The 14,904-nt window shown below is 42.9% G+C and overlaps 1 protein-coding gene and 1 long non-coding RNA gene across 3 annotated transcripts in view; one reads left to right on the forward strand and one right to left on the reverse strand.

The window, feature by feature from the left end:
- Positions 1 to 14,904, forward strand: part of Adamts9 (ADAM metallopeptidase with thrombospondin type 1 motif 9) — a 163,403-nt gene that overhangs the window by 91,296 nt on the left and 57,203 nt on the right. The window lies entirely within an intron of this gene.
- The window catches only part of LOC142856242 (uncharacterized), a 51,256-nt gene that overhangs the window by 35,015 nt on the left and 1,337 nt on the right, over positions 1 to 14,904 (reverse strand). The window lies entirely within an intron of this gene.

A 14,904-nucleotide genomic window follows, 5' to 3' on the forward strand; every position in this document is an offset into this window, starting at 1 on the left:
CCTCCTAACTCCAAGTAGCCATGTATTAAACTTCATGTCGTTGGCTGAGCTGAAGTGTGCGTTTGAAAGGTTGCTATAAAACAGTTCTGAATTAGAGATGATGATGAGTTCTCTGAACAGAAATCTGTGAGGCTTAACCTTGCGTTGGGTAGCTTTTCCTTTCCTAATAATGTTGTCTTGATTCATTGAGTTTCAACTATGAAATCAGAAAGCCTTGCTTACTGAATTTGAAGATACTGGAAAAAAAAAACCACCCAGAAGACAAAGAAAGATGGGCTAGAAGAGAAGATTCTGAGACAAAGCACTAAAGCATCCACACAGGGGTCCACCTGGTCTCTGGCCAGACAACGGCAGAAGGCTTCCGTTTGTCATTTTTATTTGTTCACCCTTGATACACATCAAAAAGAATCTATTATTAAAGACAAATAAATATTATAGCAATGAAGGTGGAAGTTCCAAGGCAGCCTCCCCTTTGCCAAAATATGTATTCAGATGATAATGCCTCGTTCCATCCTCCACGTCACCCCATTGTTGGTAGTAGTACTTGACACAAAAAAAAAAATCCAAAATGAGTGGAGGGGAGAGCTACTTGTGTGAGTAAGAAGTTTATAAAGATGTGACAAAAAATAGCATTGCAAAGTAGATAACAATAACCATAGCTAACCTTATTGAGCATGTCTATGGGCGCCAGCCTTTTTGCTGTCCTGTGAGGGGACCACTGCTACACCACATTACATGTTACTATAGCTACACCACATTACATGTTACTATAGCTACATTAGTGACAAGACTGCTCGTGGCGGCTGTCCACTCCATTAATCCTATTTTGGGAGACGTGAAACAGGTTATGTTCAGTGAGTTATGAGACCTTTGCTAAGAGATTCCTGAAATTCAAATACCATCCTCCCTGAACAATGCTAGACTGATTCCGACACTGTGCATTTGAGTTCAATAACAGAAAATCCTAAATTATTGCTGCTATTGGCAAATTCCCATAACCAGATGTTTCAGAAATGTCATGTAAAGGCAAAACAACTCTCATGTTACAGAGAAATTTTTGGCCAGAGTAGGGCAATCATGTAAGATTTCAACTATGAATAAAATGCAACTAAGTATAAAAATGTAAATGATATTTTTCCTAAGTGAACACGAGTCTTAAACACACACCTAGACTTATAAAAACAAAAGATCCTCACTACCTGTTGGCTTTATTTTGAGGCAACATCTTGCTGGAGCCTAGGTTGGCCTTGAACTTCTTGGCCCTCTTCCTCAATCTGAGCTAAACAGTATTGTTTTGGATTTTTTTATTATTCAAAAGACCATGACTTAGAAAATCACATTTTCACTAAGTTCAATATAGATTAAGACAAACTATAAAACACCTCTGTCCAGTGTTTAGAGCCATCAGAATGCTTGTCTGCATCTACTAATTGAGAAAGAAACTCAACAGACTGTAAATATTGCTTATCTGTTGATGATGGCTGTGTGACTGTGTCACCTCTGTGGACAGCTGTTTTATCACATCTTTTGACAGCTTGTTCAGGGTGGCTTAGCAGATCTCTATTCTTATGTATTTACAAAGCCCAGAGATGGGAGGATGTGCTCTCAGGGAAAGCTATGCCCTCTACCTGACTCAGGAGTTGTCTGGCTAATGAGGAGAGGGATGAGAACACTGGAATGTGGAGGGGGAAGAAGGGGTTACATCCAAGAGTAATTGGCTGGGAGGGGATCCTGGACATCAGCAAAGACTTTTCCAGAAGGTTCGTCTTGGGGAAGAATATAAGGGATTAAAGATGTCACCTTGTTATCTTCCAAATAAAAGCCATCCATTTGCCAGCAGATATTTCCGGGTGCCTACTGTGGGTTGGGTCCTGTTACACACATGACAGGTACAGGTACAGCAGGGAACTTGTCAGAGCCGTGCTTTACAAAGGACAAAGGGAACTTTTAGCAAGAAATGGAGAAAGTCAAGCTCCTGTAATCAAAGACCCAACACTTCTTTGGCTGGCAGCTCCATCAGCTAAAAATAAAAGAATAAATTGCTACTAGAACCCACGACTTCCCTGTTGCTGATGATATTCGCTCAATAAAAAAAATTAGCAATCCGATTAGAGGTGAAGTTGTTCAATCATTTTTAAATAGACACCCAACACCGTGGAAACAGAACCTTAGTTGTTATTGTTGTTTTGTTTTTGTTTTTTTAAGTCCTGCCCACATTAGGTCCCTAATGTGACTGATTGGTCTGGGCTCCTTCTGGGGAAGCTGTGCCCTAAGGGCACAGATCCCCTTTGTTATTTAACAGAGGCCAATAAAAACATCTGGAGCAGAGTGCTGTCTTCCCCACTTTTTACCATTCCCTTGCAGTGGAATTGTTGTTGTGAACAGTTTTAAAACCCTTTCCAGAGTTTGTAAAATAGAAAATTGGCAGGTAAAACAAATATACAGTTAGCAGTAAATAAGATAGAGCACACACTGGCTTAGTGCAGAGCCCATCGTTCCTGTCCAGATCTGCATCCCATTGCTCCTCTGTGGAAGAAGTTATGCCTTGATCCACAGACCTACAGCATCTCACAGTGAGGAAACTATTCTGTGTTGCTGGTGTCCAATATGAAAGTCATTGGTAATATGTTGCCAACACTAGATACATACATACACATACACACACTGGTGACACAGGCCTTTAATTTCAGCAACAAGGGAACTTGAGGCAGGAGAATCCCAAATTTTGAAGGCCTTGGCTTCCAGGCAAATTAAAGATCAGCCTGGACAACTTAGCCATCCCTTTTTACAAAGATTCTCTGGAAAGGTTAAAAAGTAGTTAGGGATAAGTACAGCTCAGTGACAAAGCATGTTCTAGCTGGGACCGGGCCCACCATTCTATCCCCACACCAGCCAAAACAAATCCCAAACACATAGAATGTAAACAAGGGGCTGGAAGCCTCTCTTTTAAGGGTATTAACTTATAAATCTATTAATCACCCTAAAGACTGCAATACCAGATGGACAACCTGGCAACAGTGCATATTTAACAATTAGTTATAAACTAGACAAAAATCAAATTTATAAAAGTAAAGGGAGAAGACTCCTGTGTCAGTACGTCCCCGGTAACTAGTCTTCTCCTGCCCTTCTTGGAGTTTGTGCTTTTGTTTTACAAAACATCAGTGGGCCACAACTAGGCATTAGAGAAAAGCAGGGTAGGGTAAAGACAGACAGTCAGAACCAGCTGTGCTGGGAGGCATAGCTCCAGCTTTTCATCATCAAAGCAGCTGTTGAAACAAACGCTCCTCTTCTGTGGCTGAGCATTCAAGTTCGCAGTGACCAGAAGCTCACTAAAGAAGACAGTCTGTGTGTGCCATGGGTTGGAAGGGCCAACCCTGGTTGAGGCCTTTAGCGAGAAGGTGAAATTGAAAGCTCCAGGTAGACTCTGAATTTCCAAGAGATCATTGTCTCCATGAGGGGAAAGCTTTAGGAAGACAGCTTTTTCAGAGTCACTGAACCCAGCAGGTGACATGGAGCAGATTAGCTTGGCAGGACTCCATTTCAAAGACACATCGGGGGACTCCAGAGAGGCACTGATCTCGCCCTCTTCTCCTTTGTTATCATCGCCTCTGCAAACCCCAGCCTCTGTGGTGTTAAGGAAACCTCAATGGGTCCATTCACAGCCACACCTCAAACTGACAAGCTCTCTCCCCCACCAAACTGAAACATGTGCAAAAGCATCCCCTGCAAATTGACTCACAAGGTCCTCAATTAATTGCTATTCTCAGTGGCCAGACATAAAATCCTCCATGCACACATTTTAGGGAGGCATCCTAAATTGAGATGCCATCCAGAAGGTGGGCTATCTAAATATTGGAACAATAAAAAATTAAAGTAATTTTGCCCCTAAGCCACTTCCAAAACATTAAAAACAAACAAAAACTCTCAGTCATCCAAAAATGACCTGATAGTGTGATGGTTGAGGAAAATGATCATAGCCTGTATGTAGGTGAGAAGGCAGACACAGGTAGCCAGAGGGCTGACGGACTGAGGGAGCTGTTGATGTTGGTGGTCGGGGGAACTCCAGATGAGGTGGGGAAAGAGAATGCGCATTTGAAATTCCACAAAATTCTTAAACATCTATTTAAATAAATATGTTCATATTGCCTTTTCCTTCACAAGGAGGAAAAGAGTAGATTTGGATTTATTTCAAAGCATTAAACTTGGAGAAATTTTAGGGGGCATTTGTCACCACACTTTGGCCCTGCAGTGACAAAGAAAGGGGCTTGCCCCTCCCACCCAGGATCCAATCTTTCCTTTCTTGCTTTTCGCTTTCTTGCCCTCTCTCTTCCTCCCTGTACTGTTCCCTCTGTCCTGTGCAACAGAAATAAAAGGCCTCAGGGCATCTGAAAGCTGTGCCTTTTATGTCTCCCTTCCCCAGGGAAATCCAAGCTTTCTTTCAATGCAATCCCTACTCTCAAATTCTAATACATAACACAGGCCCCCTTTTAACTCACCCCTACCCAAAGTCTAAATTCTTTGGAAAACAAAAGATTTTTTTCCCCCAAACATGTGTGCTGTTTGTTTTCTTTGAGCATAGTCAAAACCCCTCGACCAGCCAGCTTACCTGTTGTGCAGTTCTGTATGCAGGACACTGATAAAGCCATGTTCCCTTCTCCGTGGTTGCCTTGAATCAGATGTGACCTAAGCATCCCTTAGATGGCCAGTCGTCAGCTGATGTCAGGGAGAAATGTTGTCCCCTAGAGCTTGCTACTGTAATTGAAATCCTGTTAAACATGTTCCAAGGGATTTCGTGCTGTACAGGACATGTCCTTTAGAGAGAGAGAGGCTCCCCGACTTATTGACCCAAGTCCCTAACTTTGCAGCAGTGATACCCACATGGCTCTATAACCTCCATTTATCAGGAAGGCTGTGTGCCCCACCCCCTCAACATCTATTCAAATCAAGCCAGCTCAGGGAACTTGAAGGACTTTCCAGGAGCCTTAGGATAAATCACTGATTCTCACGTGGGACTGATTTTATCCCCAATGAACCTTTAAGCAAAGTCAGGAAACACTTTTGATAGTTTCTTCTGGGAGTGGAGGTTCTCCCAGCATCAAGTATTTGAAAGGGGAGTGGTATTAGTCATTCAGCGAAGACAGGACAGCCCAGCAAAGTTTTACTTCACCTAGTACCTCGAAAGAGGGCTAAAATGGAAAGGTCTGGTATATATTAAAGAGAGAGAGAGAGAGGAGAGAGACCTTCCCATTGAAAGTCTGACTGATGGAAGAGCTATTGGAAATCCCTCTCCAGAGAGGTGACATTCCTGTCAAACAACATTCTGAGATCCTAGGAAGCCATCCTTATCTGTCAACTCCCAACAAGATTAAGCTGAAAGTAGAAGTCTCCAGAAAGTGGATTGTCTAGCCAGACTGTGGACTTGCAAACCAGGAAAGAGTGCCACTCATTCTAGAGGCTGAGCGCACAGGGAGCACACAGGGGTAGGGGTGAGTGTATATGTATGCTGAAGTGGCCCATTAAGGCGAGAGAAATTTCACCTGGCAATTCGGGCTTGAGTAAACACCTTTCTAAACCAAATAGTGACCATGCAAATGGGATATTCCTCGACATTCCAGAACATTTGATAGTTCTTGGTGATTCTTTTGAATTAGCTGTTCTGGCAATGACAGAACTCCCCTCCCTTGTAAGAGCCCAACTGCATTTAGCATCTCACGAGGTTTAAATGTCACATTTGAATATGTAGGTTGCTGTTTGGGAATATTTTCAAAAGTAAGATTAATTCTAATGAGCATGTTGTCTGGGAAATGGGTGAGCATGATTCTGATTAGGAATTAAAATAGCGGTGCATAGAGCAATCTACACATTTTAAACAAGTATAGATTAGACTTTTCCCATCTTGACACTTGAGACCAGATACCTCCTTCCTGGAGGGCATCCTTCTGGGCACTGGAGAATGCTTATCAGCTTCCCTGGTCTCTACCTTCCTGGTGCCTATTTCACACCCTCTACACTGTGATAACCAAAACTGTCTTCAGACATCAGTCAATGATGGGCTGGGAGGATGGCAAAATGACCTGCCCAATAAATTTATTGATTTCTCACGGCAGAATTTGGCTTTTCATGTTTTTATAAGCACTGGGTCACTGACCCTCAACATTTCCAAATGTACTTGATACCAAATCCCTACTTTTGAGTCAGTAAAGTCTTTGAGGTTGTACAGTTATTCTCCTCCTCTTCGCTGGGAAGAGCAAGGTTGTCTTGCACAGATGGCCAAGTTTTCGCTATTTTGTGACCTCGGGACATTAATTATGTCTCAGTTTTGTTTTAATTCATTGGAGGAAACTATTCAGAGAATCAGTTATTCAAGATGTATGACTTTGACTTTTTCTGTACATGAATTTCTGGGAAAGAGAGTTTCTGAGTTCCATTCCTCCAGACAAACACATTTTTCTCTTTGCAAATCCTTGCTGCTTTAGCAGATGGCAAATGCTATATATCTGCCAGTCCTCCACCCATGCCACAAATACAGACAAATAGACTCAGATTGGAAGGTGTGATTCTGAGGTCACAGAGGCAGAGAACATTGTAGTCCATGAATTTCTTTGATCAGAAAGGAAAGTCGTATTTCTTCTCTTTTTAAAAAAGGTCACAAATACAACCAAAACTCCAGACCCTCAAATGCCTACTAATGACATTGCTAACTTCACAGTTCACACTTAAGAATTATACAAATGCATTACAAAAATATCAGAGTGGCTGGAGAGATGGTTTTTCCAGAGAACCTGAATTTGGTTCCCAGCACCCAAGTCAAGCACCTCACAACTTCCTGGAACTCCAGCTTTGGGGTATCTAACACCCTCTCGTAGTCTCCACGGTCATCGGCAAACAGTTGACACACATTCACTTAAACACACACACACACAAGTAAATAAAATCTAAAAACAAATCTTTGTGAAAATCATCACACGCACAAATTCTCTTACGTTTTCACTAAATCTGTGATTTTTGTGCTGGACACACTCACCACTGTCCCCAGCTACATGGGGCTCCAGGTCTGTGTGTGTCGACCCTGCCAAAGTGCCACTAAAGCTGGGATGCTAGCTAGCTAACATAGTCAGCTGGTAGGGAAAAGCAAATAAAATAAAATCCAGGTACTGCCATTATCCTAAGGAATTGCATAATGGGGTTTAACATGTAATGAAATAATGCATCCCCCACACCCCAAATTTAAACAATTTGATGGAAGAAGACTGGAGAAAAGCAGACATTCATATTTGACTCCCCATGAGATAAATGAATGCAGTTTTCTACAATTAAATTGAACCTTAAGTTGTTAATGGACCATGCCAAACAAGCACTTTAAATTAAAGTTAGAAGGTCTGGGAAGCAGCTCAGTAGGTGAAGTGTTTGCCTAGCGTGCACAGAGCCCTGGGCTCCAGTACTGATGCTGCATGAACTGGCCACAGCTCAACACTCAGTATTTAGATGCAAAAGGATCAGGAGCTTAAGGTTATCCTCAGCTACCTAGGAAGTTCAAGACCAGCCTGGGATACATGCGACCATGTCTCAAATTCATTCATTCATTTATTTTAATTTTGACCTTTGAGCACATATAATCTTGCCAGTAATTCAAGGTTAGATTCTAATGTGCAGATTTTCCCTAAAAACGATGAGCAATGAAGCCACTTGAAAATCATACTTGCTTGACTTAATCCACTCCCAAACAGTCTCCGTTCGGCGATCCATTGGCTTACACTTCTTGACTTGGCACACTAGGTACCCATCTGTAGTTGATCAGATGGTTTGGACTGGGATGCAGAAACAATTACAAAGACACCCAAATTTTGGACCTGTGCTCTGAGCCATGGCCCAGATCATGTGTGTTATACACATCACTGAAGAATACATTTGATTGAGTCTATCGTGTGGGTAGGAAAACTGTGACACCAGAAGGTTAAATACATTCTCAGAAAGCTTTGGATGAATATATGATGGAGTCCAAAGCTCTGAGTTTTGAGCCGACTCAAATCTTCCATCAAAAGTTCCATTAAGAAGAAAAGCACCCCTTGCCAGGTGAAAAAGGTTTAGCCCTACTTCTGCTTTTGAAAATTCCTTGAGGCTGATTCTTTGATATCCGAAGGTTCCCCAAGTGTGTTTTAGCCAAGACTTATTTTTCTCCATTTTACTTATCACTAGTTGAGGGAAGCTGAACATTTGCATTGTTTGAACTGGATCTTTTTTTCCACTTCGCTTGCTTCAATAAAGCTATCTAGGGACCTTGGAAATTGGAATTGGTCACCCAGCATTCTCTGAGCACTGACTTTGAAATGACTTCATTTTTCCCTGACTATTAACAGTACTCTGGAAGGCTGAGGATTCATTCCTGTGTCTGTCCTGGAAACAAAGGATGTGCTGTCTTTCTGGACATGGCCTCATCATAACAGCTGGAGAATTAGGACCTTGCCAAATAGATAGGTGTGCTGGGGGCATCCTCCCCTCCTCCTCCTCTTCCTCTTCCTCCCCCTCCTTCACCTCCTCACTCCTCCTCTTGATCCTCTCATGGAGACAGTCTCATGTATCCCAGGCTCGTCTCTATGTAGCAAGAGAATAACAGGTCTGTCACCAGACCCGCTTTTACTTGATGCTGTGACTCAAGCATGGGATTTCATCCATACTAGGAGAGCTCTCTACCACTGAAACTGTATCCCTAGCTCTTGCCTATTGCAATATATATTTACATTATATATATTTCTCCCTGGAAAATCAGAAGTCATCATCCGTTATTCCCTTCTTCCCCTTCCGTCCTTCTTTTCTTTCTTCTTGATTATCATTGCTGTTGTTTGAGGCAGGTTCTCATTATGTCACCCAGGCAGGCCTTGAATTTAGGATGACCCTTCTGTCTGGGCTTCCTGAATGCTGGTCTTACAGACAGCGTGTGCCACCACTTTCAGCTCAAGCTGAACTTTCATATGCATTTGAGGGTAGCATAGTGCTCAGTTTCTAGTTTCTGCCTTTTGCTGTTTGTTTGCTATTACAATCTCAGATACGCTTCTTCTTGGTTGTCCCCTGTACTGTGCTCAGCTTTATAGTTGTGAATTAAATACTAAACCACAAGGGTAATTAGTCAGTTTGAAGGTGAATGGACACAAGAGATTAGAGATAACAGTTGCTATTTATTTGTCCTTAGACTGAGCCTTGTGAAAATGTGGGCTTATTACTTCAGTGTTCTTGGGATAAATGGCTGTAGCTTAGGTGCCCTACAACGATGCACTCATTTGTGTACTGTATAATTATTTGGGTGTTTTCCATACTCCAGACATGCTTTTAGTCACTAGGGATTCAACAGAACACACACACTATTGTATACAGGAGCGCGTGCGCACACACACGCATACACACACAGTCTCAAAAATTATTAAGTGTATATTCTAAGAAGTGAAGCGTTAAGTGTTATTTATAGGGAAGCCTATAAATAACAACAACATAAAGACTAGAATAGAGATCTTGAAAGAAAGTGATAAAATTTATAGGTAAAACTAGATTAAGGGGGAAAGAGTAGGGATCTGCATGGAATAGGAGAAGGGAACTATTGTTTTAAGAACTGAGGAAGTCTCCGATAATCTCCATTTGACATAGACAAGGGAAAATACAAAAGAAAACCAAGTGGCATCCAGAAACAGGATGCTTCTGGAGGCAGGAGTGAGCTGCATTTAGTGATTCAGAGAGGCCAGGCGAGCTGAAGTAGAGGAGGTAGAGACAGGATACAGGAATAACGGAGGGAATGGGGGACGGGGAGATAAACTGTGGTGTGAGCAGAGGGAGGCAAGGGTTAGATCCCTGAGAGAAAGATAAGACACCCCTAGGGAGGGATGGCGTGGGCTGAACAGGAACATGGGTTTATTTTAAAAGGTTGCCTCGGCTTCTGAATTCAAGGAAGGAAGCGGGGGTACCCCTTTCTAGGAAGCCACGTGGTGACTGGCGTGACAACAACAGTGGCTGAATAAGGATGACAGTGGCTTAGATAACTGTGGACACAGGAACCGTGAGCAGCATGGGGGGTTCCCGAGATATTTCTGAGCTAGAGCTAAAGTTAGCTGAAGTCTGGATATAGCATACAAAAGACATAATGGAGTCAAGTGACTGCAAGTTTTATGGACTAGGAAAATGGAAATAAGGTGTTCCTATTGTTTAAAATGGAAATATCTATAGCAGGAACAGATGCGTGGCAAGATAAGAGAGCTTCTGTCGGGAACCTATGCATTTGAGATGCGTGTTTGCTGTGATTTCACAATTCCGCTGATCACCAACGCAAGTAGACATCTGCAAACAGTGTTAGATGTCTTTAGTAGTATAACAGAGGGAAGTATGGCACTTACCAAAGCAGAACCTTCTTCCTTAGCCTTTGGATACCCTCTCCAATAAATCCTAGAGCAGTGCTGCAATAATTTCAATTTGTGACACAAAACCAAAAAAAAAAGCATAAGTCTTCCTAATGTCAAGTTGTTTATTTTGCATACATGTCAGTCTTGATTTCTTCTCCTCTCATCCCTTCTCAGTGGTATTGTTGAGACATTTCTTTACCAAGATGTGGGCAGAAGGAGGAGATGAGGAAAGAAATAAACGATTTGAATAAAGCATGTTGGAAAGAATGAAATGCTGTTTGCTCTCTCAGTAGAGCAATATGAAGCTGGATGAGCATCTGATGCAATTCATGTTTAAAGTGACCTTTTGTCCATCTGTTCAGACACCAATCTCTGCAAACAGGCTCAAATATTTATGCATGTCTCACTTCTGGGGTGGGCTTAGTATCCACCCAAATGCTACTTGGTTACCCAGGCTTCTTCCTAAAATGTAGGATATTATTTTTTCAGTTCTCCCTTGGTATCTTGGGGGCTTGGGGAGTTCCAGAACCCCTTGCTGGAATCCCTATGTTCTGTAGACAGAGAAGTTTCAGTTCCTTTATAAAAAATAGTATATTTCTATACTACCTATGAATGTCTTCCATAATACTTTAAATCAATGTAAATGTCCTGCAGATATTTCTGTGCTGTTTAGGGAACAAGAACAAAGAAAAGTTTCTACATGTTAAGTGCAGGTGTAATTTATTTTCCCCCAGATATTTTTGATCCAAGATTGGTTGAATCTATGGACTCAGAGTCCAAGGACATAGGGAGCCACCTGTGTGGTCTAGTTTAGAGCTGCTTCATATAAATAAAGAAAGATGTTCCCTTTACACCAAAGGAGAAAGCAGGGCAGGCCGGAGGAGACAATGAAAGCACAGTGCAGCCATGTCTTCTAGATGACTGATCGGTGCGTGGCTAGAGAGGGATGCAGTTCTGCAGGCGCGCACCACAGACAAGAGACAACCCGATGAACTGCTTTCCTACAGAAGCCTTCCTGGTGGTGACTGAAGCTTCCCAGACCTTGGATACTACTAACACAGGCCACATCAAGTGGGACTGCCAAGGCTTGACAGCTGCTAGCTGACAACCATCTCCAGATGGCCTCGATCCTTCCCGTCCAAGCCCTTGTTCACAGTCTACCACCTTCAAGTTTCAAGAAATTTTGGGTTACTGTTCCTACCAACCCTAGCTTGCCCATCAGTAACTGACTCAGACCCCTCTTATTTTTCTCCCTTTTGTGTATGGCACACAGGAACGTGGGTGTGAGTATTCAAATGTGTGAGTACATGTGCCTGCACGCGCTCCTGCACAGATGTGCACATGTACAGAATCCCCAGTCGTCTGCTGTTGCCCTCCACCTTATTCATTGAGTCGGGGTCTCTCAGACGAACCCAGAACTCTCCAATACAGCTAGTCTTAGTGAACCAGCTTGCCCTAGGGATCCCTGTCTCATCCTTCTGAACGACAGTGACCACCGTGCCCAACTCACGTTTACACAGGGCTGGGGTCTTAAATACCAGTTCTCATGTTTACAACGCCAGTGTTTGAACCCCTGAGCCACCTCCCAGTCCGCTTCTCAGACACCTCTTCACCTACCATTGGACTATTCGACTAAGGGTTTTGGAGCTTGTGTCTCACCCACTACCCTCTTTTTCTTCCAGCTGGTTCTGTACTTTCATTGTGGGCAGAGTGGGTCCTTATACTATCGTCATCAGTCCTTCCCTGGAAAGCATCCTTACTGTCTTTAAGCCGGATTACAAACAGCCATAATGGGTAACCTGGAGAAGGACAGCAGAGCTACAAAACTGGGTAGTGGCCTTGGACATGGGGAATGACAGGGTACGGGTACATAAAGAGGATCAGGCCTGGCAGTGGAACATGCCTCATACTGTCAGAACACCATTTAGCTATGATAGAATTCACCTGACACCATATTTTCAGATCTTCATGGGTGTTGTGTCTCTCTTGTTGAGGGGAAAAACTGTGACAATCACATCCTTGTAGAACAAAATGTATAGCAGTTTGGATGTTCAGATCATCTGATTTCATGTGCTTTTGTGTTTAGTGTTAAAAGACATTTCTTCCTCTAGTACGAACTAGTTACACCATAAGAAGGAGCATGGAAAGGGGAAGCTGGGGAACCCTGTGTGTGCCTCCTGATTCTTGGGGGGCTGCTGGATTGCAGGCATGAGCACTTCTTGCTCTTTGTCTCCCTGGCCCTGGCATCTCTCTTGTTGGGAGAGGTCACCTACTTGGCCTCAATACTGACAGATGTTTTGAAGTGTGGCCCAACAGTTGACATGTGAATCACAGTTCCTTTCCTTAGATCTTTTTGGCATTTAGCATTAACAGATGGGCTAATGCGGATGGGGTGGGGTAAGGCCAAGAATGAGAGGATGGCCCAGTGCCCCTTCCGGCTGGGATGATTGTGTCTTCCCTATCAGCTTTCTTCTGCATGGTTCCCTGACAACCTCGTGCCTTCTGGGGTCCTTAACATTTTAATATGTGCCAGAGTAGTCCCAGCCATCAAGCAAGCCTGTCAACGCTGGCTTTACACCCTGGAATCACAGCTCTTATTTCCTACTGAAACGCTCTTTTCCTGCTCAATGTTTTGGTTTTGACAAAGGGAAGAAACGACTCCCACATGAGTGTGGACAGGAAGGGAGTGGATATATATTTAGTGATAGTTGTTTCTGATGCTAATTCTGTACTGAGGCTATCTGACATAACAACATAAAGGCCAGGGTGAGCAGAAGTGTGGATGGAGGTGAAAAGGATAAAGAAAAGTGATGAGCAGAAAAGGTGCATGGTCTCAGACACGGTGCCCATGTTTCTTATTGTGGTTCAAAGAGACCTATGGAACAGGGAAACATCTAGAGAGGAGCAAAGGGAGCTAGCAAAGGTGATTTTAGCACACATGTCTGCTCTGTAGATTTCTTCATGCTCTTTAGAAAAGAAGCCCTTCATACGTTCACCCTCCTGGAATTTTGCCAAAGTCCTGTCTTCAATGGCCAGCATCACTTAAAATGTCATCTTAGGGTACATAAGTTGACAAATATTTTCTCTAAAAATGCTACCTTTTTGAAGGCATATTTGGAGACATCCAAGAAGACTCCATTGGGTTGAAAATAATGGTGATAATAGCAAATCTGTATTATTTTTATGTTGTCTGCCCAAAATACCAAGAGTTTTTAATGCATTGTTTTCTTTAGCTGTCACATAACAGCGTTTCTCAGAGATACTGTGCCTGTCTTATCTTAGCGGAGGACAAGTCTAAGCCAAGGGGAGTTATGTATCCCCAGTAGTAGGGTGTTACAATGGCAGTTGTGGTACCAGCTGACGTCTGCCTGACTTCAAACCCTCTGTTGCGTTTGAGCAAGGTGAACCCCTTGTGACCCCTGTCATTTCCTGCTTTAGCTTCCATGCATAACCTCCTCTTAGATAGACTCTGTTCTTTACTGGCTTCGCGGACCCACTCTGACTCTGGTCCATATTGGTCCCGAGCATCCCTCAAAATCAGAAGACTTTTGATCTAGCCTTCATGCTAACTGTGGATGACATACCTCATTGGCAAAGCAAAGAGTCAGGTCCTGGTTAGCTGTAGTTCTGGGCCACAGCCCTCCAGTGTGGCTAATATTTAATGGCTTCCTCTTCTGATTATCAAAACTATATGTGTGCCTTTCTTTCTGCATTACCTTAAATGTATCATCATGTGTCTTCCCAAGCCTTGAGTCTGAAATCAAAAGCTGGACCGGATAATCTTCATGATGGCTCACATTTCAAGTTTGTGAGAAATTGACCCTCCATGAATTGAGAGCCCATAACTTACAGCCTAGGCAGGTCCCAATGGGTTAATATACCTCGAAATGGTCAAGAGAGAACAGGGTGTGTTTTCAGCTAAGGGGCAATGTGGGTTTGTATTTATGTGATTGTATCTGTTCTTTATAATGCCTTCAGTTTCCCGAGTGTTGACAATACTATCAAAAGGTGTTGGAGTCAGAACTACTAGCAAAGCTTAGGCACTTGCTTTTTAGGGGGCTGAGTTATCAGAGGACTCTGAAGGAGTCTTGCAAGGCATTTGTAGAAGGTCCTCATGTCCAGGCATTCCCATAGGGAGGTAGAAGTGAACACTTATCTGGCCTTACCCAGCTCCTTATCTGGTCTCAGGGGAGAGATACATGCTGCTTTTAAATTAGCTTGACTCTGCTGCTTCCTACTTTCGTGATCTTGGGTAAGTTATGGTACTCAGGCCCTCAGCATCTTTGTCTATATAAAAGACTCTTAATAATACCTGAGCCACATGTTTCTTTGGAATTAAATGAGAGAAGCTAATGTACTTTAGCCCAGTGTCCTGTTCATATTAACAATTAAATAGGAGATGCCTAATCTAGTGGTTAGTAATTATGGACAAAGTTTATCTTTGGGTGGCCTTCTTGAATCTTCATTTGTAGCAAATTAGCTCAGCAGTAGCACCGAGAGATTCTAAGGGGTTCTTCCTTTA

Source organism: Microtus pennsylvanicus, chromosome 8 (assembly GCF_037038515.1).
Source record: "Microtus pennsylvanicus isolate mMicPen1 chromosome 8, mMicPen1.hap1, whole genome shotgun sequence".
NCBI lineage: Eukaryota > Metazoa > Chordata > Mammalia > Rodentia > Cricetidae > Microtus > Microtus pennsylvanicus.